Raw genomic sequence first — 24,334 nt, forward strand, 5'->3', positions numbered from 1 at the left:
AATCAGAATCGCTGATTCTGTTGTTGTTTTCTTTCATGCAGTAAATTATGATGATCAAACCTCTTCCATATCCACATAGATATTACTGAGTACATAGGCCAGGTGACTGCTTGGTGTTTTTTGTGGCACAAAAGAGAAGGAAAGCTCCATAATCTTCCCCTGGTGTTACAGAGAGTCTCCCCCAGGCCTCAGCCAGAGAGCCCTTCTCTTGTCCCACCATTGGTAAATTATGCAGCAATCCAGGACAGCTGTTTACCAGCTGTCCCTGACCCTTTTCTTCCCATCTGCTTTCTTCCACACATTCGTCTAATTGCAGTCTTACTGGTCTGCAGCTACTTTTGTTCAATCAAATCAAATTACCTTTTCAAATGGCTTCCTGTTCATTCAAATTAAGATGCTATGATAGACCTCTCTGGAAACAGGTACTGGAATCCAGCTGGAAACGTCTTGATAGTCATTCTTCTGAACAAGCTCCATGCCTCCTGTGTCCTTATGGAAATCAGCAAGCCTTCTGTGTCTGTCCAGTCTTGCTTCTTTCTTCCTAGAAACAGCCCCAGTGGGCCTATGAAGGCTGCAAAGCTCCTATGCTATGCTTGCTTGGAAACTCCTCTTCATTTTGTCAGCTACTAATGTAAGCCTCAAACTAAGAAGCAAACAATTTATTTAGGAAGACAAGGCACGTAGAGCTCCACCTCCTGCTTATCCTCTGAAATGAGTAGTTACAATTTCACTTGCATTCTTGCTTGCATGTTCACTGAAGTTCTCCCACCTCCAGAGAATTGCAGAGTGTTCATCTGGGTCACTCTGCCCAAATCTCAGAAGCTGTTCTGCAGAATGATGGGAACGAGCAGTTGCTCCCTACGTGATATGGTGGGTGCTTAACAGAGGCCTAAAGGTGAAAAGTGTCAGTCTGTTACCACTGGTTCCTTAATCAATATAATTCAAACACTGTATACAGACAGTTTCAGCCTGGATTATATCTCTGGAAAACCTCCTTGTTTTTTTTTATTTCTGAATTAAGAGTCACTTGGTCTGTTCCAGGACCCACAGTAGCTGGTTGGAACAACACCTTCAGTATTCTGTATGCCTGTGGCTGGATGCCACTGGCTTTCCCATGTGATAAAGGTTAGAGCTTTATGATGTCAGTCTAAGGAGAAGGTTAAGGACTTCCGAGCATTGTAGGACAACTCAGGAGAAAAGTGTAGGAAAAACTGTCAGAGCACCAGGCAGGAAATCTAGAAGCAATATCTAATTTCTAACAGGCTACTTGTTTCAGTAAACTGTGAGAAAAGATATCTCTATTCTGTTTGCTAGACTAAGGCCAACAAGCAGACCAGAGTGGACTAAGTAAGTCTGTGGCTACTTTCAGAAGGTTTTTCAATACAGTTAAGATGTCAGAAATTATGAAAATGATGCTAAATGTTTATCCCTTCCTTCTATACCTCTCCGGAGGTATGGCAGCTTGAATTATTTATCATTAAACACTGAATTAATTTAGTTCTATCTGAAACATCCTCTTCAGAGATAGCTATTTAAGTGTTCTTCTTAGTCCATTAGAGAGAAATACAGAGTATACTACAGAAAACCTCTGTGCATTTTCATTGAGAGATCTCTTCTCTGCAAGACAGGAGAAGAAAATTAGCGAGTAAAGCTACATCATGTGGAGGAGTGCCATGGAGGCATTTAAGGCAGCTGGGAACTAGCAGACAAACTGGTGACCTGGTTTTTTGTGTGTGTTTCTGATTACCAGACCCCTAAACAATCAAACTCTTCACATCTTCCTTTAACGATAAGAGGTAGAAGACAGACATGCACAGCTCTGTCTCTTAAAGGAACAGAACATGCATGAAGAGGCTTTCAATGAACATATAAAATCCATGCTTAAAAAAATCTACAAGTAAAGTTAATTAATTTTGAATTTCAGTGCAAATGATTCTAGCTTTGTGCTTATATATGCCCAGTTCCCTCTGACCTGTCTTTTCTTTTTCACTGAATCCAAACATAGCTAAATCTCAAGGCTGTAGTCCCCTGGGGTACCTACTGCAAAATACAAGGTGGGGCTGAAGCTATCTTGGAGACTGTAGCTGTTTCCTATATGTCTGACTGAAAGCCATTGGCTTTTATCTCCCCCAGCACTGTTTAAACTGATTAAATACTGTTGTTAATGCAAGCTGAGCCCTGCTGGTAGATACTAGCCTGCAGAAAGCACCAAATAAAGCAGCACCAATTTTCCTCCGTCCCCCAGGAAGGTTAGACATCCCAGCTGGACTGTCTCTGGCTATTCTGCCCTATTAAGGGTGTTGGAACAATCTACCACCAACAAGGTGAGGTCAGTTTAGGTAAATACTTTACATGAAGACTCCTTAAGCCTTGTAAAGGGCTCTGTCATTTACCTGATGTTTCTCAAAGGAGGGGCAAAGGGTTGAAGCTCTGCTCTTGCAGGCCATTTACGCTGATCGCATGGGACAGCACTGGAAGGGCCATGAAACTCCTGTGTTTATTGTGTAACTGTTGCAATAAATTGTTGAGCAAGCTGCCAGAGAGAACACTGTGGAGCTGGGATCTCACTGGTGAATATCTGTATGGGTGTACATGGTGTAGCTAGCAGTTTTGTGCTTTTGGAGAGCAGGGAACTGGTGGCACTGGGTTTGTCACGTAGCAGTATTTGCGTTTCCCTAGAACGGTTTGGAGATGAGATTTCTCAAGTACTGTTTAAACTCGTGTATAACTTAAAGATATGTAAACTGCCAAGTATCCACTGCTTCAGTGGAAGCAGACAATGAGAGAATCACTGTTTACCACAAAAATCTCAGGGTTATGTAAGTGCTTAGAACGGTGGCTAGATGGGTAAATGGGGGGGAAAGGAAAGAACCACAGAAGACATGGATGCAGCAACCTGGAGCTGAACATGTGTTGAGCTTGTGGCTCTCTTATACTATGGCCAAGCTTTTTCTCCAGTAAGCACTCCAATCATGAAGAGGAATGGTAAAAAGCACCAGGACTTCAGTATGAATTTGGTTTGTTGTAGCTACAGAGTAGAACCAGGGCTGTAATGAAACAATCAGGTATGTAATGGTGCAGGCTGTAACCTAGCTGTCTGCTACACAATAATCCCTCTGCAGAGATGAAAACTGAACTAGGAAAAGTCATCTATTTTCATCCTTTGTATTACTGGAGAGCCAGTAGAAAGTCTTAACCTTAGAGGATGAAAGCACCCAGGGCTTGATTTTGTAATGAGTGGAGCTTAAGCCTGTGTTTTGGGTTGCAAACATTCTTCTATGTTTTACATGTCAAAGTCTTGATATGTACTTTCAATTAATCATACTACTAAATCTTCCCCTGTTTGCTTAAATTTAGAATGTATATGCTGAATTCCAATGGGGATCAGCTTTTGCTAAAAGAGTGTTCGTTGGCAGCATGCACAGTAACTTAAACCTCAGAGGAACAAACAAAATACTGTAGCCCAAATAGTTGGCTGAAATTGCAGTTCAAAATGGGTAAAAGTCTTTTTATTTCAGCATTTAAAGAAAAGCACATCTCTCCTAAAGATGTAATCTGTGAAGCATATCAAGGGTTTTTGACATTTGTAATTATAGCACCAGTACTGAAGAGAGGCTGTCAATTTGAAACTTTGTGGGTTTTTCCTCCATAAATGTGATTTTTTTTTTAAGCCTTCAGTGTATCAGCAGAATATTGTTGTTTGTGGAACTACCTGGATTTGGTAGATGAGAATCAATAAATGAACCATTTACTGTCTGCAAAATTGAGTTTCATAATTGAGAGACTGCTGAAAATGCATGTATATCTGAGGGAAGCAAGAATTGAACTGCATCATATGGTATGCTTTCTGAAAGAACTTGATCTTTCTGGATAAAAGTCCCAGAATCATATACAATTGGGTTGGAAGGGACTGCTGGATGTCACCTGCTCCAATATCATACTCTAAGCACTGCTGCCAGTAGAAAGAGGTTGGATCAGCTATGAATTTATTCAGATTGGGTCTTGAAAAGCTTCCAAACTTAAACACTACACAGCCTTCCTAGTAACTTATTCCTGTGCTGTTTAAGATTTTAAAACATAATTAATTAAACGCCCATATCAGGACCTTGACTTAGAAGAGAATGCTTGCAACATTACCCTCCCAGAAGAGAAATATTTTCTTCTGTTTAATGCAAAAGTAACCATTTGTGGTTTCTACTTTCCAGTATTTAGCTTTCAGTTTTATGTTATTGTTCTTCTCTTAGGAGAAAAATAGTCCCACCTGTACAAACTTCAAAGGAATGGGGGAAATGTCAAACGTTGGGCACCTCAACTATTCAGCTCAGTTAATCATCTGGGCTCCTTAACTGCCCTCTCTTAATGGAGAAACTGGCATTTTCAGATGGAGATTGAGTGACCACAGCTATTTCATCATGGTAAATTTGTCTGTGAAATCAGATGGACTTAAAGATATTTTCTGCTCATTGTGTGCAACAGCTTGGAGCGGTGATGAAACATGAGCTAAAAGCTTGATAAGAGGCCTAGAAAAATGTAACCTAGGTTGAAGTTAAGGTTCCCATACCAAGCACCACTGCAACATTTAGCTCCAGTGAAATAATGCTGTGCAGTGGGAGTTTCCTTTGGATGGTTCTACAGATGAATCTTTTCCAGCAACAAACAGATGTGTAACGTGTTTAGCTGCGAGATATTTATGGAGAGGGCTTGTTATTTTATAGACTTCTTAGGTACCTTACATAGCTTTACACAGTATAAAGTACAGTGGCTTCACAGAGAAAGGAATAGCTGGTCTACTGGATCCATTTTGAAATTAATGACAAGTAGGTGGTAATATAATCACTTGTCAGTAGTGCAAATTTGGGTCTATAGTCACAAATCTTGTCTTGGTCTTTATTTTTAGTTTATGCCTTGAATCTTCTTGCATGTTGGGCATGGGCTGATGTAAAGCATTGGGTTTGAATAGCTTGTTGTTTGGAGGACTGAGAATTTGGATCTAGATATAGAAGTAGGGTATTTGTTACAGTGAAAACCTATTGTCAGTTTTTTTCCAGTATGGTAGCCAGTAGGCCTTTTTCTTTAGTGGAGCATTCTGCTACTCCAAACGTTATTGGATCTGAAGAACTTCCTTTAAGAATTCAGAAGCGCTTTTTGACTTACTGCTCAGGCTTGATGCACTCCTGTCTAGTTGAATGATTTCCATCAGATCGTTTCTCAGGTATTGAACTTACTTGACCTTTTGCCTCTTGGACTCGCTCAGCATACTAATCTTCCCCACTGAGTCTTCCATTCCTCCACATCTATTCAAAAGCTGAGATTCTCACCTATGCCACTGCCAAAATTTCTTTTATTCTGCTTATCATATCAGCCTGTGAGCCACGAGTTGATAAAAACGAATCTAAACAGAGCAGATACAGGTGACCTGTAAACTTGGAAACCTGTTTGTCCAGCATCGAGTTCTGTTTAGCTAAAACTAAGAATTATCAACGGGAGTTCTGCCTCTATCTACTTTTCCCTAACAACGTTTTGTGAAAACCTGCTAAGTATGATGAAGCATACAAAATGACAAACAAAGCTGCCCTCCAAAGACTCCCTCTAAGAGTGCTTCAGCAGAGGCCTCATGAAAACAGAAACCAGACATCACATTAAATGTTGCAAAATCAGCATGAAGATCCATATGGGTCAAAGCAGCTACAAAAGGATGTGAGTGGGTTAACGTATAGGCACTGGCATTTAGTATTTGTAGGCATTTACTGCTTTTAGCAACTAATACAGCAAAAACCTTTATAAACTGAACTGGGCCAATCAAGTGGTCTAATTTTGATCTTAGATAAGCTATGAGTTTAAAAACCATGGCTGGAATCTGATGATGTGGTAACATGAAATACCTCTCTGTTTGTGTGTGGCTGCTAGAATTACACTGTGTTTAGAAATGAGGCAATCAAATAGCACATTTGGATTCTGTTGCTCCTAAAGGGTAAGAATATCAGTGTCAAGGGAAAGAGCTGAAAGAGGGAAAGAAATGTGGCATATGACTTCAAGATTTCCTCTAGTTCATCCATCTATCCCATGGATCATCTGTACCTAGGTCATTTCTTAAACATTTGCCTAATCTGTTACTAAGGACATCAAAGGAAAGAGGTGGTACAGGCCTCACTTGACAATCTGTTTCAGATCTTTTATAATGTTCTGCGAATATTTAAGTCATTCTTGATTCTGGAGGAACCAATTGCTGACGCTTCATGGGTGCCAAGCAGAACAGACAGATAGCTTTGTATATCCTCTAGTGATACCTCTGTCTATAATGCCTTGTTCAACTCTTGTAAAACCATCTTGAATTCTAATTCCATTTATTTGTGGTCTCTTTGAACATCAAATCTTCTGCAGATGTTACCAGCTTCTTCTTTATTCCAATCTTCAGAACTTGAATGAAATCAGAAGCCTGTTACCCATTACAGGAAAGAAATTATAGTGGTGTGCCACAACTTTTTTTCCTTTACAAATCCATTCTGACTGTTCCATATCTTCATTTTACCTTCAACCAGTATTTTGTAATGCATATGTTTAATTTTTCCTGATTTACAGTTTCTAAATAGCTCTTCTATGTTTGTAAGGATGGATATAGGCAAAACAGACAATGAAATGCACAGATAGAAAGAGCTGGCTTAGTAGAATAAACTATCTGAAATACAAGTTATTAGAACATCACTCAATAGACCTATATATTAGATCATAAAAAGAAATTCTAACAATACTTCTTTTTATGAGATAGCTATGCAAGAATTAGACATACAGAAATTACTGCTCTTGATGTTGATAAACACAACTTCATCCAGAAAAAATAGGATTTAATTTTTGTTTATTTAAGCATAATTTATCTCTTCTCCTCAGAAAAATCAAATTTAAGAAAACTCTCACCAAATCCTCTTAGGATTGTGCACTGAGATGAGCCTTAGAAAAGCAATCTTGTCTTCACTGAAAACATACTCATTGCATACACCCTGCAATCCAGCTTTTGACAGGAAGAATGTTAAAACACTTACTGCATGTTTCTTTTCCTCCTTGGTGTATGTTGGTTAACCTTATGTCCTTTGTTTTCTGCACCATGTTATCTTTCAAGTGTCACCATTGCAGGAGTTGCCTGGAAGTAGCCACCTTCCAGAAGAGCTGCTGGGAGTTGCAGCTCTGAGTTTGAGGAGTTATGCAGCAAAAGGAGCACTTCACAGCTGCATCATTCATTTCCAAGTGTTGAAGGCCCAGCCCCCATATAAAGCAAAGGGTACTTCGACTGGAGGAAATTTAACATGGTTTAAGTCCTGAAGCTGGACAATAATGGCTTGGCACAGCATCACCCTGTTCTCTCTCACCCTGTTAGAAATTGAGGACACAGGACGTATTTGATATGGGAATGAAAGTAATGCTGTCTCAAATACATTCTTATGCAAATGTTCCGTCTACAGGAAAAGATGAAGGATCTTTGTATCTAAGACTGCATTGGACAGTCTTGCCTGCCTAGGCAGCTTTGGATTTTTACTGATTCATAGGAAAGTCACCAGTGAACCAAGGTGAACATACTTGTTTGTTTCCTTCAAATGGAGAACTTCAACATTCAAGGGAATGTTTAATGTCCAGTACTAAAGAGAATAATTTATTGTATGGCTTCTGTGTATCCTTGGTTACCTACAAAACAAATGGTCGCTCTGTAAATAATCGTGCTCATCCATATTCAGTATCTTTTTTATCCAATCATCTAGTCAAGCAGACAACTAGGATTACTTAATTAGCAGATAAAATACAAATGTTATTTTCATCCCACACATCCCATGTTTTTAATATATAGATATTAACATATTTATATATTTCCCAGAGTAACTGTGGATGCCCCATCTGTGGAGGCATTCAAGGCCAGGTTGGACTGGGCCCTGGGCAGACAGATCTGGTGAGTGCAACCCTGCTCATGGCAGGGGGTATTGGATCTAGGTGATCTGTAAGATCCCATCCAAGATAAACTGTTCTATGAAAGCATTCTAGGAATAATTCTCTGCTTACTCAGATACTTGCAGCATCTGATGCATGGACTTAGTTGTGAACGATCCAAATCATTTCTCACATCAGTTATGTAGCTTCACAAATTTTCTTTTTCTAGCTTTCCCATCCACCCGTACAACTTTCCCATCCACCTTTACATGTCAACAGAGCATTCTGTAAACACTCTTCAACCATTCATGTGGGTGCTTATCCAGTCAAAGCTGTGAGACGTTCTTTCTTCTTCTACAGGTGTCCTTGGTTCTCATGCTGTTTATCTTGTTCCACAGCTGCTTCTTTGAACTGTTCCTCTTGTATTTCCACAGATACCCCAATGTGAATTGTTACTAATTATCCAAAAATTCCATGTGCACAGACCTGCACAACATATCAGGAATGTGGTAGTTCCAATGAATTTGAAGTAAGTGGGTTGAGCATCACTGAATTTGCAATCATACATGGTGCTTCCTCCCTGTTCCTCTTAAAAGATAATTGATGGGAAGCTGTATGGCTAACTGATGATTTCCTACTGTCTAAGCACAGGCACTGTTGTTAGAGTGAAATCTTAGAGATTCCAGCAAGTTCATAATCAGAAAAGAAAAATCTAATGTTTGTCTCAAAGGTCAGATCTGTACTAACATAAACCAACTTACCTTCACTAAAGTCAGTGGGCCTAGGCCTATTCTCAAAATAGCTGAGCATTACTGCTATGGAATTAATCTGTGTTTTTGTGCTTTTTTTTCACTGTTGTTTTTTGTCCTGCCCATTTTGGTACCCATTGGAAGCTGAAATACATTACTGGGACTGTGTGAATTGCAAATAAAGATAGGCACATCTTCCCTGCTTGCAGAAGGCGAGAGAAATAGACATGAATCCCTGAAGAAAGAAGAGGGAATTCCGTCTGTTTCTGGTAGCCAGTCCTACAGAGTTGTGTTAGGTGCATCTCAGGATACTTGGGTCCCTCTGAGGAGGTAGATGCTATGGGAAGCATTCCCTAACCTCTTTTTGCTAAATATAGGTGTAATCTACTAAATGCAACCATCTGGAAAGTAACACTATTTAAAGTGATATAAGACTCTCTTGTTCTAGGGTAGGGAACAGACACTATCATGGTTTACATAGACTGTGCTCAATTATCCATAAACCTCATTGGCCATTGTATGGCATTAAGGTTTTAAAGGTTCCTGGCATCCTTTTAAGACTGGATTATTTCCACTTAAATGAGAGCTTCTCTTCTACTTTGACTACTTCCGATTTAAATGCTGAGCTATCATATATTTTATTGTTGTGAACTGGAATTACTCTTTCCTTCCTAATAAATCTAACATGCTCACTTAGAATAGTACAGATGTTGTCATAGGCAACTAATTATAAAAATAAAATAAAATAAAAACGTCTTTTGGAGACATCACATGCAATCACAGAGAACCATGCTGAAGAAAGAGGCATTAGAGGGTGGGGGAGGGGGGAGTCTGCCAGACAGGAAGAGACAAAGAAAGCAAAACGAAGGATGAGAAGCTATGTGCCTGCTGTCTACAAATAAACATGCTGCAGAAGGATTTCTGTGTAGGTTAAAGGACAAAGGTGGTGTAAGATCAAATAGCTACGAGGTGGCCACAGTTAAATAGAGCTGAATGAAAGTAGGCTGTCAAACCTTGAGACGAATGACATTCTGGGGTGCTTGGACAAAGTGTCTTGAGTCATTTTCTGTAACTCAGAAAGTGCCTAGATAAATTTTATGATGCTGTGACAACCACCAGACTGAACTCAGTAACTCAGGTTTTCCAGTTTAGTCCTCTGTCCTGCCTAGGCTTTCAGTAAAAGGGTTCTTTCTTGTTAACTTTCATATGCAATATGAATTCTGATGGTTGTTTCAGGTGAAAAATAAATACTTAGGTTAGGTGTATGCTATTCACAGGAAAGTGCACATTCATGCAGCAGGATTCTGTTCTAGCAATGGATGAGCTGAAGGAGAGGCTGTAATGCCTTCAACCCTAGGCTGTTTGAAATGATTTTTCAGTGTCCTCCATTCCTTGTGCTCATGAAATCAAAAAGACAGTCCTACTATTTCTAAATATTCAGAATTATAACAAGAATAGTTGCTGTAACTGATAACATCATCATTTTGTCTTCAAGATTTCAAGAATCAAATCTGTCATTTGCCACCTGGTTTTTAGATCTACAGGCTTCTCTTTTTATGGTTAGGAGGATAACAGCTAACTGTCATTTTTAAAATGAGAGCTGAGATCCTTGTACAAAATTCCGAAAACTGAGACTCTGTAAAAATGCCAAATAGCATGAAAGCTAGAGAGAAATGAGCCTCTGTCAGTTGAGCGTTTCCCAGATTAAAAAAAAATACGGAAAAAACCAACCCTTCCAGAAAAGTGTTGTGGTGGCATGGCTGTTTTTATAATCCACCCTTCCCAGCAATGGATAAGGAGCAGCAACATGGAGGTGAAATAGGAGAAGAAATTTGGCTTCCTGTGGGAGCAGAGACCTGAAACGTCAGTAGGGCCAGAAGGCACCCAGGTCTGACTCTGCCTGGGCAGACAAAATAGAAGAGGCTGTCCTTGAAGGCACATAAGGAAAACCTGTCCCTGGAAAAAGCAGGAGGAAGCAAAGAAGTTTTAAGAATCACCTATGATATTAAGTACTTATTTCAGCAAATGAGGCACAACTACCACCAGTGCAGCCTGGAAACAAACATTTCTGATTGAGAACAGCTAGGCCAGGCTGATGCTCTCCATCTCTAAAAGTAGCTACAACCCTCCCCCAAATTTGGACATCGTGTTCTACTTACCAGAAATCAGCCTGACACTCCTGACCATGTCCAAGCAATTTAGGAGGTTGAACACAAAGTTATGTGGTCAATTAGTCAGACATAACATTGCAAGACTTCTCGACCTTTCAAAACTGGAATGAATTTGCCAAACAGGAAAGTGTAGGAATGAAGCAGAACAAGTAATTCAGAAACCCTCTGGGTTTAATCTGCCAATTCCTTGTACCTTCAGCCCCATTTCTGATCTCTTAGCACTGCAATTTGTGTCAGCAGATTTCCAGGAGTGAGAGCAGAATCCTCCACAAGCTGCTCCGTCACTTCTGCTTTTGTGAATTAGAAGAATGGTGTTTTATCCCCTTTTTATTCTGAGAAATGTGTCCTTGTGTATCTCTGACAAGTGCCTGCTCCAGCTGGGTTATTAAATGAATGTTCACTGCACAATTGATGCACCAAATTAAGGACATAAGGACAGCTGTATCAGGTCAGGCCAAGAATCCCACTGCCCCAGTGTTCGGTTTCTGACTGTGTCATGAACAGAGACATGGGAAGGAATAAGGTTGAGGCAAGAACAGGTAATGCACCTGTCATACATTTTTCCAATATCTAGTTGTTTTCACATTCACGTTAATTTCCTGAATCTGATAGAATGGTCAGGCTCTTTGGTAGCCCTCAGCTGATCTCCTCTTCAAGCACTATTGCCTGTCCAGTGAGCTGTTTGCCTGCATATTCATAGCTGATTGAATTCTTATACATTTTTTTGCTTGTTTTGTTTTAAAATATAGCAAGTGTACCTAGCAGAATTGGTGACAGGTTTCTCTACCATCAGCATTCTCAGGGTACTAGTGCTGAAAAGCAAAATGCAGTCCAATCACTGCTACACTGCCTTTGTAAAGGGTTCTGGTATGTAGACAGCTTACGTGTATTTCACAAAAAGGGCTATTTCTCCAGTTAGGCTTTTCATCTACCTACTACATTCCATGGGGAAAGGAGATAAAAATTGCTGACCTTTTGATTCCCAGAAGGATTTTGCAACCTGTTTGCAAAGGTGTGAGTGACTATATTGACAGTCTGGATGGGAAATTGAGATGCTAACCAACTCCCAAACACCACCCCAAAGAGTAAATCTTTACATTAAGTTATCAGCCAAAGTAGGCGTAATCTGCTAACTCAGCTTCCTATTCAAGTAGATGGTACTGAAGCAACCAGAGCCTTTTCTACCAGTAGGGAAATCGATACAAACATCACCAGTACTGAGTTTTACAATAACATTCTGCTATTACTGTGCACACACACACCTATGCATACATATATATATAAATATCTCTGTATAAAATGCCTAAGATATGTCTGTGTATATCCATGTGTGTGTCCTGCTGTCTGCAGCATTATACTGGGCACTGGGTTTCCCTGGCTTGCACCACTGCCTGCATTTTGTGGAGGGAGAGGTTTTGCTGACAGTTCCACAGCACTGGCAGGGAATGGAGGGCAGAAATCCTCAAGTCTTTTGTTCCTGCTACATAAATTGCCTGATTTGCCTTTCATGAAAAGGAAGATGAGGAGTAAAGCCGTGTTCATTTATGCCTAGTACAAATACTGCCGCCCGGTGCCCTTTGAGGGCAATGGGTGTCTTTCCAAGTGAACCAAAATAGCAGATTTTTTCAGTACTTTTAGAGCAGCCAACAGAGGAACAAAGAAGAACAAGGGACACAGTGCATTTTTAGAATGATGTGGAAGGATCTATGCTGAGGTGCAGAGAATCCCTGTGCTTGTCTGGAAGCACACTTAGTGATATTCCTCAGGTTTGGGGATTTTCTGCAGCACAGTAATCCCCACTGTCAGACCAAGGCTGAGACTCAGCAGGGAGTGCTCGATGTGTTACCAGCAGTGATGTGAAGGATATTGGGATCAGGCACTGGGAGGAAGTTTCTTCCTTCGCAATATCAGTGTGTCAGCTCTTTGAATTCCCCAGACTTGGGAAATTTGGCTATAAGATTCACAATACTTGGAGATCACGCTTGCACTTCTCCCAGGGAAAAATAAAGTATAAAATTCAGTAGTAATGCAAAAACTGGATTTATATGGCCTGGGCAATAATTTGAGAAGATCTGAGATGCTTAAATGGGCATCTGAGGCATTTGAGGCCCTCGAACATGTTCAAAGGAGGGCAACTAAGCTGGTGAGGGGTCTGGAACACAGGCCATATCAGGAGAGGCTGAAGGAGCTGGGAATGTTCAGCCTGGAGAAGAGGAGGCTCAGGGGAGACCTCATTGCTCTCTATAACTTCCTGAAGGGAGGTTGTAGTGAGCTGGGGATCGGCCTCTTCTCTCGTGTCATTAGTGATAGGAGCAGAGGGAATGGTTTCAAGCTACGGCAGGGGAGATTCAGGCTGGACATGAGGAAGTATTACTTTTCAGAAAGGGTGGTCAGGCACTGGAACGGACTGCCCAGGGAGGTGGTGGAGTCACCGACCCTGGGGGTGTTCAAGGGAAGGCTGGATGTTGTGTTGAGGGACATGGTTTAGTAGGAGCTATTGGGAATAGGTGAACGGTTGGACTGGATGATCTTTTAGGTATTTTCCAACCTTGGTGATTCTATGATTCTATCTACCTTAATGGAGCACAATGAACATTAGATCAGAACGCAGTGTGAAAACTTGCGTTTAAACAGAGATGTGAACTTTGTGACTTGAAATTTTCTCTGTAATAGATCAATTTTATTTAAGTAATACACTACTCAACTTAGGCACTCATTGGAAGGGACAGTGGCAGCACACCCTGGGGACAGGCCATTTTTAGTTGTCTGGAAAAAAAAAGAGTCTTGCTTACATATCCATTAAAGCAACAGCTCCACCTGAAATATGTCAAAGCTCAGTGATCTGGGATCTTCTGTGTACTTGCAGACCATATTTTTGCTGCAATGGCTCACTGGTGACCCTGCACCTTTTGGTCCGAGGACAGGTGTGTAATAAATGTGGAGCATCCAAAACTGAGGTCAGCGTCATTACTGGAAAACATCCAGACTCTCTGAACCTGCTGCTGTTCACACGCTGCACTGACATTTTACAGCTCCTAATATTTTGCTGCCCTGGGCAACCACCTATTATGCTTTTTTTGTTGCAAAGCCAATCTTCCATGGAAACACTTCCAGACCAACAGCAACTGCGCTTTCATTGGGTCATCACAAACATGGATTGCAGATGAATGTATTGATACGTGAAACATGAAACAAGTACTGCACTGCTCTGAAATTTGTCTGCCATCAGTCTTGTTTGTGCCAGTGAAATCTGGCATGAATTCCTCTATATCATTTGAGAGTTTATTTATGCAACAGCAGGTAGATTCATGTACCTGAACCCAGAGTTTAATAATTGATCTCTTTTGTGTAGAACAGCATAGAACAGCACTACATGCTGCATAACACAGCACAGTGGCCACCCCAGGCATTGTCAGCATCTGCCCAGAAGCTTGGGGTGAATGTACTGCTTGAACTGATGCCCTGGGGATGCTGGGAACGGGGAGCGAAGTGCACATACTGTCACTGCACAGCTGGCAGGGACACAGCAGCATTGTTTCATCTGACCGAAAGTCATGGTCAGGAGCAGTAATGGCAAAGGCTTGTCCCATTCCTTTGTCACACAGCGTGTGGCCCTTTAAAGCAATCATCTGTGACCTCAGTGACTCAACACGAGGGACAGCAGCAGAAGGGAAGGGAAATGCCAGAGCATGACACAATTGTTTTCCAAGCGAGCAGGTTTTTGGTGCAGAGCCAGGTGCTTGTACCTGGACTTACATGTACGTCGGTGAAGCTGCTCAAGATTAGGAGCTGTATGTGATGCCTGTGTAATGAGCCAGCCTCTTCACATGCAAATTGAGATAGTTTCTGTTCCTGGGGTCTGGTGTTCTACTGATGTGCAGGATAGAATCTGGTATAATTAATCTCTCAGCCTATTGTTGCTTTCTTGTGGACCTAAAGTTTGCTACTTCTAAGGCCTATTGACTGCATTCAATATCTCTTCCTGTTTAACTTTGTTATTCTTGCCTCCTGTCTTTTTTTTTTTTTTTTTTGGTGGGGGGGCTGTCTTTTCATTTTCCCCTTGAACTAGAGTTTGCCTGAAGTGTGGATGAGTCACAGATAACGTATTTCCTCTTTTCTGAAGCACATTTACATTTTTGAGCAATTACAGCTGACAGTGATCAGCTATACATTCCAAAATATCCTTTTCAGGGAGGAAAAAGGAGGAACAGTGATGCTGAAATCAGCTTGAAAGGTAAACGACTGAAAGAGAAAGAGAGAGAAATAAGAGACAGAGAGTCTTGGAAGGGCAGCCGGACGTAGGCATTTATTGTGCAGCATTTGATGGCAGTGCTTCAACTGATAACGTTCCTGTAATCAGAGCCACTCTGTCATACCTGTCAGCAGCCATCAGGCAAATCACAGGCAGCTCTAAATACAAATATCTGAAGCAAAAGGCATAAATAACCCAGAAAACCTATTCATTGCCTCTGCTTCTAGCCTGGCATTTTCTGAAAAGTGGGAAGGTTAGTTTATAATGGGATGTAAAAGATGCTGCTAAACTCTACATTGCCCCCATCAAAGCCATGGAGCTCCAGATCCATGTTGTGGCTCTCACCTTAAGGGCTAGAGTATTTATAATTAAATATTATAACCGTTGAAGTAATTATAACAGTTATCAGTTATGCTAACTAATAGTTTAAAGGCCTTTCATTTTTGTCCTTTTTTTTTTTTTTTTTTTTTTTTTTTTGTCTTGGAGGTCAACTGAAAATGGAGCTTCCCATTTTGGCTTGTGTCCAGGCTGTGGACTTTGTTTCTCATGTTTCTGTGGGCCTTTTCTTCTTGTAGCAAGTACTCCCTTCATAAAGAAATCTGCTACTGAGGGCTGAAGCTTGCAGGGCAACTATAGCCTCTGTCTTTTCATCCCTAAATTGTAAGGCTGTGTGGGGCTTAATAACAGAAGTCCTATGAGTACTAGAGTGAAAGTCAGGCTTGTCATATGGGGTCATCAACATGACAGGCTAATTCCTGCTGTCTCTTTCCACATATCAGAGCACCTTATATAAGAGCCATCAAGCACTCATTTGTAATAGAGAGTATTTGTGTAATGATCAGTGGTGCCACAAGACAGTCAGCTGGAGCTCCAGAAAGGGTCATCTTGACCTTCAGCTGTGACTGGAAGAAGATAATATTGCAGTTTAGCTGCACTCAACAAGTTGTTCCAGTAAATCTTCTGTACCTTCAGCACAAGGTAGGCGCCATCGCTGCTCTTTTAAAGAAGTATATCTGGGAGTCTGCTCTAAGCATCTGCCTGGGGAATACTTCTCAGTACAGCTGAAGAGTGCAACTAGGAAGCTGAAATCTGCATAACCATCCTGCTTCCTGGTTATTTCCTCATCCCTCACGTATTGCATCATCTCAGCTAATAGTAAACTGTGTTGTCAATTGTTCTCTCTATTTCTAAGGAGTGGATAGAACCACAGGACTGGAGAGTACCAGCACTCAGGTAATTTATTGCAGAGGCTAGACTGATTGGTCAGGGACTTTCTGGGAAGAATAGCACAGCAGCAGAGAGTAAGGTGCTCATTATCCATAAAAATTCCCTGTATGTTAACTGTTGCTGAACCACTGATTGAGCACCTGAGGACCCAGTTAGCCCTGGTAGCACAGGTGAAGGCAATTCAGCCGTGTGACCCACAGGGATGGAGCCTGGCTGCAGCTCTCTTATACCTCATTTAAAGGCTGGCTGCTACTCTGGGAGGATCTCTAGTTGGAGATCTGTCCTTTGTGGGGTTTTCCTGTGCGCCTAGATCTTCAGAGGCAGGTGAGCACTTTTTGTTTGTACCATCTTTCCATGGTGTTAGGCCCTTTGTTGTTATGCTTCCTGTATTGCTATTCCACTGTGTTGATCTTTCTGATTGTTACAGTCCCTCCGGGTTCTTGCTCACTTGTCTGAAGATTTGTGGGTAGATCTCAGTTTTCAGGAGAAAAAAAAAAAAAGAAAAAAGTTTGTAAACTGAATTATTTACTGAGCTTGAGTACAGCTAGAGCCTCATTTCCTAAATCTGTGTTAGATGATGAAAACTAACTTAGTTTCACTCCAGTTATTGATCTGTTCCTTACTTCCTTGACTACTGTCATCCTCTATCAGATGAGGCCTAGGCAAAGTCTAATGTTATTGAGAAGCAAGACCTACAGTTGGATCAGGTGTGAGGCTGGAGGGAATTGCCTAAGCCTGGTGTAAATGGTGAAGAAAACCCATCTGCCCTTAGAGGTTTTTTTTGTGTATTCTAAATAAATGCCATGAGATAGGCACTTGTCTGAGCCTTGGAAGCCCTAGGGATAACACTGAGTAAGAGAGAGAGCCTAGAACTGCACGGGGTGAGTCTGCAAAGGATTTGCCTAAGGATGGTGCAAACTGCAGAAATTTTCACTTTGAGCTGTTTTTCTGTGGAGGTCTTGAGCTAAGGCTCTGCTGAAGTCACTGTTTAGGGCTAGGGTTAGTCTTAGGTAAGAGACTAGAGCTGCCCTTGGCCTGAATCCGCAAAGTGGATGCGAAAGAATGCTGTAGCCTAGATTAAGAAAATACTTATAATAGTAAACTCTTCAGAGAGCTTTTTAATAATAGTAAACTCTTCAGAGAATCAACTGCCAGTTACTGTTGTCATGCCAATTTAAGTTTATATAAATCACTGGGGTTACAGATAAAGCAAATTTTATGAGACAAGAAAGAGGCTTTGAACTCTCCTGTTCACAAAGTCTCTGCTATAACTGCTTGTCCATTGCCTGTGTTGTCTCACTTGCCTTGCTGTGGTGCTGTGAATACCAATTAAGTGCTGGAATTGAAAGAGACGACTCTGCTGCTCTGGGATGAGAGAAGCAGAGTTGAAGCAAAGGCTCATGCAGTGCCATACAGCAAGACTCAAGGCAGAGATGCTCACATCAGCATCTAGTAATACCAGATTTATAGAGGTATGTGATAGTGTTAACTTTCAGGTAATTAATTTTCATGAATCTGCCAGTAACTTTTAGAGCACTGATTGTACCGAGGTGTTAATTTGCAGTCCAATCAGTTCTTGCTTTTAAATAACATTTCACCTGTAGTGTAATTACATTTTTCAGTTGTTGGCCAGATATGTAATAGGACGGTTTATAAAGTAGTTGCAGGGATTGTCTGTTTGGCTTCTTTCAACTAGGCCTAAGTTTTCCCACACTGACATAAGCATGTAATCCTAAGTGAATTCCTGCTGGTAATATACACTGAAGGTGAATTTTGACACTAGTGAACAGCAGTGCACTATTGAGCTAGAAGACTTCAATTTTTTTGGAATAACATTCAAATTGTTAAGTTCTATTTGCATTCTATGATGGAATAACTTCAAACTTTTTCAGTGGAAGAGAGAGATCTTTCACTTCAGGTTGTCTCTCAAGAAATGGCCTGCGTCCACCTTAGAGCTTCAGTTTAAAAAAATAAAATCAAAATTGGAGTGAAATACTTTGGTTTTGACTTTATTAGAGTTCCTGTGGGATGAGCTTAACTGAAAATATCCCTGTAAGTTTGGTATCTTTTAAGATGCCTGTTCACGTTGTGTGTTTCTCATTTTGAACTTAGATGTTTTGATACCCAAAAGGTTTAACACTCGAGATTAAGAGGCTTTTTGAACTTCCTGCTTTGCACAAATTCTATTCTTTCCTTCCAAGTGGAAATTTAAGGCAGTGGTTAGTAAATATAAATCTGAAATAGTGGGATCTCCCTACAGACTACAGAGGTAGGTTTACACAGGAAATGGTGTTTCCAGTAATTGAATATGATGATATAATTTGTAGCTGCACAGCCATAAGTTTGTGCAGATCAGATTGCTCCTGATTAATTAGGTTTTCTGTTTATCGCAACACCACAATCTTTAGGCAAAAAAATCATAGTTCCTGTTTTATTTACAGCTTTCCAGGAGGCAGAAGGCTTCTGAGAACAGCTTAGCTTCTCACATCACTGCCAGTCAGATGGGCTGCCCATCATGCAAGCCATGACAAACCCCTGCAGCACAGCACAGTCTGCCCCACTGCTGAATCATCCTGCATGTGGTCCTGGGGTGCCTGCAGCTTGTGCACATGTGCACATATGCACATATGAGCATTTACATAGATCCCTGCATGACAAGCACTCAGTGCTGTTCTGTTTTTGAAAAACAAAAACTTTTAAAATATGAAGTGGGAGAGCAGCTCTTGGATTACGAGAGTGGTCTTTTCTCAAGTGATTCCAGGACTGACTTATTTTTCCTAGCATTTAATGCCCCTGAGAAATAAATCCATGTGCAACATTTATGTTGTTCTGGAACAAGTGTGGCTAGCTCCAGTGCAGCTCATTGCTCAGACAGTTCAGGGCGGGAGAATGTGATCTCTTGTTTTCCTGCTGAGTAACTCCATCCTTGTGTCATTGGTCCCATGTCAAGGCCATTACTGAATTTGTCAAGCAGTCATATCCCTTCTGGAGAAGGGAAATATGCAGTGTGCAGTGCTGGGAGCATATTGGCTTTCACAGGATTTTGGATCTGGCCCATCCTATTGCCTACGTTTCTGGCCCTTACCTGTTGCTTTCAGTGTATGCTGTGCTGTGCCCTGGGACTGGCTGCACAGGAGGAGCACCAGTTTCCCCCTCAGAATTGTAGCACCCAGTATGTTGTAGCTGCACAGCTGTAGTATAAATGATAACAAGGTGAAGTGAATTGATTGCACCCAGCTGCCTAGTGTTTATGTGCATGTGCTGCTTTTGAATCTATTTCAGCAAAGGAATTTGTGCAGAGGAAGTGGCAGGGATGCTGCTCTATGGAAGACAGACCCCAGGCAGGACCAGTGCATTCTGCTGAGCAAGGCTCCTTCTCAGCCAGCTGAACCGTGGGAGCAGAGGCATGCCCTAATCATACTCCATCATGATACAGGTTCCTTCTTAGCATGCATGCAACACCCTTACTCTCTGCAGAGCAGAGGGTTGGGAGTTGAAGTTGTTAGCTTAGACATCACAGCTCTTCAGCAAAAAAGAAATCCAGTTGCTCTACAAACTTGCAGCAATGGCTCTTGCTCTCTCCCTTCTCCAGAGGACAAGGGAGGGAAAAGCAGCAGGACTGTCAACCAAGCCTTCTCATTCCCATCATATTGCCTGCTTGTAAGCCACCGCAGTCAGAATGTCTTCCAGACAGACCTTTATGGTTATAAGTATTCTGGGAACAAAACCAGTATTGGGATCATATTTTCCTTTTTTAATAAGGAAAATTAAAATAACTATGATTTTATCTTTTGATGGCTGAGGAAGAATTGAGATCGATGACTACCTGTGTTATTGCTCAGTGCTTTGAAACATTCAGACTCATAAATGAACCTTTCTTTCCTTAAAGGCAACCAAGGTGCTTGCTGCTCCAAATTCCCCAGTGTTGAAGTACTCTGTTCTAGTTTCTACAGACTGCTTGTTCTGGCTTTTCAATATTTCTAGCTTGGTGTTTTGTGTTTTTTTTTTTTTTTTTTTTTGTGCTGATATTACTGCGTGTCCTTTCTCAGATGCTGTCACTGGGGACTTACAGGATTCTACTTGGTTCAGGCCAGTCCAGCTGTGATCCACCTCTAAGCTCAGGAGGACTGAGAGCAGGCTGAACACAGGTCTCTTCTCTGGGATGGTGTGCACTGCTGAATGATGAATGTCAGAAGTGAAGGAAAATACCATTACAGCAGCCTCCACTTGCTCTCACAGATAGCTTACCGTGCAACAGAAATGTGTTGAATGTCCAGCAAGGGATTTCTACGGGGTGGTCACAGCTTCACTGCAGAGTGTGGTATAGGAGTGACAGACGTGCATTAAGCATGGCACTTGAGTAATGCAGGTGGGTAACTGAGTTAAGGAGCAGTATTTCCATTAACACTCATAAATCACTGTGTACAGAGTGTATAGCTATTCCTTTTTAACTAGTGCTTGGCCTGTGAACCAAAAGGTTGTGATAGAAAGGGAGAAATTTGCAGATGTCTTTTGGTGACATCTCTATCTAGCTGCTTAAATATATTTATCTCAGTACTAACAGAGTACAGAATTTCCAGTCTGTGAATCCTTGCATCCCAGAAAGAACTGTTGTGTTTCACAAGTAACCTTGCTCTGGCTGGTTGAAATATGAGCGCACAGCATTTAGACCAATCATACTGTACAAGTTGTAGTGTTTTCCTTAGACTCCTGGGTATGGGTTAGCTGCAGTGCTGCCAAAGGACATTCCATAGTCAGAGGAAATTGAGTGTAGGTGGGCAGCCCAGAGCCCAAGTGCATACTTAATAAGCTCTCAGTTGTTGTACTTAGAGGGGTGAGTCACACAATAATCATCCTATTATCAAAATCACTTGGGTGTGTTGGATTTTTTTTTTTTAAGCTTAAATTTCAAGTAAGAGTTGCTGATATTTTCCAGAGATTTAAATTCTGAAAGTAGGAAAAAATATGAAGCAAAGCAAGTTGGCTGACACACATAAGTGTGTGCAAATACTGCTACTTTGGTTGTGAACTGTTTTCTATTTAAGTGCCAAAAAATATTTCAAATGTTTTTGAATAAACTGAGGCTGAGGGCCTCTGGCAAGGAAAAGGGTTTTGGATGTGGCAAGCAGACATCAGACTGACCTTCCGTTCTAGAGAATGAGTGGCTTTCTAACTAGAAAGGATTAACAGCTGGATAAGAAGGCAAGCACCTGCAGGATGAATACATAAATCTTGTGTTTTGCATATACAAAATATTTTGCTCCCAAGGTTTATCTCAATCTGCTATAAGATGAAAATTGTTGGGTTTTTGTTTTGTTGAGTTCTTAAAGCAGAGTGCCTTCTCCTAAAGACCTCCTAGGTTAGGGTGCTGTTTGTGAACTCATGATGCTTTTTTGTGAAGTGATTCTCCTGTGCCAGCTGCTTCCTGTGTGCTGCCCTGCATACCCACATGTTTCTGCGAGGTCTGCTAGCACGAGAAGAGCCCTTCTGAGAGTAGGGAGGAGTTTTGTGGGCCTCCAGCGTCCCCTTCTGCCCAATGTTTGTGCCAATCCTTTTCCAGTGCCAGCTATTGACATTGCACACAAGAAGGCCTCATCTCCTTCAATGAACAATTCCAAAGCAAGTTTTCTGCTGAGGGATCCTCAAGGCTTCTATTTCCCTTGGGTTTCACCCTTCTGTTCAGGGGAAGGGTGGAGCAGTGCCCTGGTTAGGGCTGTTTGCCTGCTCCTTTCCTTTCTTGTGATGGAAGAATGCTAACATGGTCTCTGAGGCCACCAGGGTCTTGCCCAGCCCATTGCAGGCATGAGTCAGGGGTGAGCACAGGCTGTCACATCTCCTCCTCCAGCTGGGAGGAAATGGCTTTTAGTCAGAGACAGAAATAGAGGTACAAAAGGAGTATCATCTATGTCTGTTCTCTCTTTTCACTTGGTTTCTTCTTAGATTACCCTGTTTTAAAAGCTATTAGTATCCTGACAGCATAAATGAGGAGAAACTTGTTTCATTTAAATGATATTAGGAATTCATTCTCTACTCTGAAGCTATTCTTTCTGTTCTCTGATTTGTCCTTCAAAGGTATCCTGGAATATCAAACCTCTTTACTCATATTGCATGGTCTCCATGCTGCTGCTTCTTTTCTCTGAAATACACTGCAGGAGAGCAGAAGGGCTGTGTAAATGGTATGCAGACCAGACATAAGCCAGAAATCCCTCTCTACCTAAACACACTTCTTTTGTAGGAGTGCTCACCCAGTGGTGTGAGGGAATCATTCGGCAACATCACTGGTGGAGCTAAGGGTCTTGTGAACAACACTACAGCTGAGGAACTGGGAGCTGAAAACTACTTTTTTTTTTTTTTAATGAATTTTTATCAGAAAAATTATTTCTGATAAGAGTAATGCAATTCTTGTTAAGAAGGAGGCAATCTCCTTCCTTGTATTATGCATTACTTTTAGGCTATTAATCCTATTAAGGGCTATTAATATTGGCTCAGTGATCTCAAATTTGTATCTGGGTGCCTTCTAAGTTTGTTTCCCCTTTATTTCCATCTAGTGCTCTAGGGGCATAACAGCAGGCAGGAACTACTATCAGAACATAAGGCCCTGCATTTCTGTGACTCAGCTTCCCTTCTTCCTGCAGAAGCTGAAGTGCACCAGGTGCTCCATGGCACAGGTGTTCTATGGATGCTGGCTCTGGCTTCAAGGATCTCCCAGCCTCATGCATTCACAGAATGTTTCCTGACATTGAATATGAGAGCAGCTACTTATTTCACCTTTTTCACTCTGCTGTTGTAAACCATATTCTTAACAAGGATGCATTTCAGTTGTTCAGCAGCCTGCATATAAACTAGTCTTTGTACCAAAATGCTTAAAGTACTGTTTTGTGAATAAACACAGTCCAAACTACTGAAGCTAATGAAAGCCTTTTCATGAACATTAATGGGAGTTTGATCTTCATGTGTGCTGCTGCACATCCAGGATTCCTGCTGATCTTTAGCAGGGTGAAGCGGCACAAATTCCCTCCAGAGTAGGGCAGAAGTATACAGCTAACTACTGCTGAAATGCCCTGTGGTCAGACACATGGTAGGGTTTGATTTTTTGATGCAAGTGAAGTGTTCAACTTGGTGGTCCTCAGGACACCATTTTTCTTCTCCTGCATCCACTCTCTTGCATAGCTCAGGTTGAAGGATGCTTTGTAGGCCTTCTGACATGCCATCACTGGAGGGGATGATACCAGGCAGGGTTAGCATGGTGCCTGTTGAAGGCTTACTCTCCCTGAGCCATCTACTCAGAGACAGCGACTGTCCCCATGGGAACTGCAAGATATGGGGAATCTCAGCCATCACCCTACCATCACTTTGCCCGTGGGGACAGTGGCCAGTGACTGTGAGAAACATGGCCCTGTGCAGCATGGCCTCTGGTTGAAGGACACCCCAACAGCTCTCCAACCAGTGCTGATTATCCTGCCCCTGTACTCACCACTGGTGAAGCCTCAGCTTGAGTACTGTGTTCGGTTTTGGGCACCTCATTACAGAAAGGACATGGAGGTGCTGGAGCAGGTCCAAAGAATGGCAACAAGGCTTGTGAAGGGCTTGGAGAATATGCCCTATGAGGAACTGAAGGAACTGGGGCTGTTAGTCTGGGGAAAAAGAGGCTGAGGGGAGACCTAATTGCTCTCTTCCAATACCTGAAAGGTGCTTACAGTGAGAGTGGGGTTGGTCTGTTCTCACAGGTGACAGGATGAGGGGAAACGGTCTTAAGTTGTGCCAGGGGAAGTTTAGGCTGGATATCAGGAAGCACTTCTTTACAGAAGGGCTTGTCGGGCACTGGAATAGGCTCCCTGGAGAGGTGATTGAGTCACCATCCCTGAATGTGTTTAAAAAACTGGATGTGGTGCTCAGGGACATGATTTAACAGAAGGTTGGGTAGTATGGTTAGTTGTGGTTGGACTCAGTGATCTTTGAGGGCTTTTCCAACTTGAGTGATGCTATGATTTGAAGCTCTTGTACTTAGACTTGTTTCATTTCAG

At 41.7% G+C, this 24,334-nt stretch overlaps 1 protein-coding gene and 2 long non-coding RNA genes across 6 annotated transcripts in view; 2 read left to right on the forward strand and 1 right to left on the reverse strand.

Annotated features, from left to right (window-relative positions):
- TTLL2 (tubulin tyrosine ligase like 2) overlaps nt 1-24,334 on the reverse strand; it is a 487,337-nt gene that overhangs the window by 28,113 nt on the left and 434,890 nt on the right. The window lies entirely within an intron of this gene.
- The window catches only part of LOC128087184 (uncharacterized), a 146,930-nt gene that overhangs the window by 4,233 nt on the left and 118,363 nt on the right, over nt 1-24,334 (forward strand). The gene's annotated exons all lie outside the window — the stretch shown is intronic.
- LOC128087168 (uncharacterized) lies at nt 16,538-23,211 on the forward strand. 4 transcript variants are annotated; one of them, XR_008209694.1, is made up of 3 exons: nt 16,538-16,634; nt 20,360-20,679; nt 22,859-23,211. It is a non-coding gene; the product is annotated as an uncharacterized LOC128087168 (long non-coding RNA). The 4 variants fall into 4 exon arrangements; XR_008209693.1 differs by having other exon boundaries at nt 22,946-23,211; XR_008209695.1 differs by lacking the exon at nt 22,859-23,211 and adding an exon at nt 22,546-22,624.

Source organism: Tympanuchus pallidicinctus, unplaced genomic scaffold (genome assembly GCF_026119805.1).
Source record: "Tympanuchus pallidicinctus isolate F22 unplaced genomic scaffold, pur_lepc_1.0 scaffold1, whole genome shotgun sequence".
Classification (NCBI taxonomy): Eukaryota; Metazoa; Chordata; class Aves; order Galliformes; family Phasianidae; genus Tympanuchus; species Tympanuchus pallidicinctus.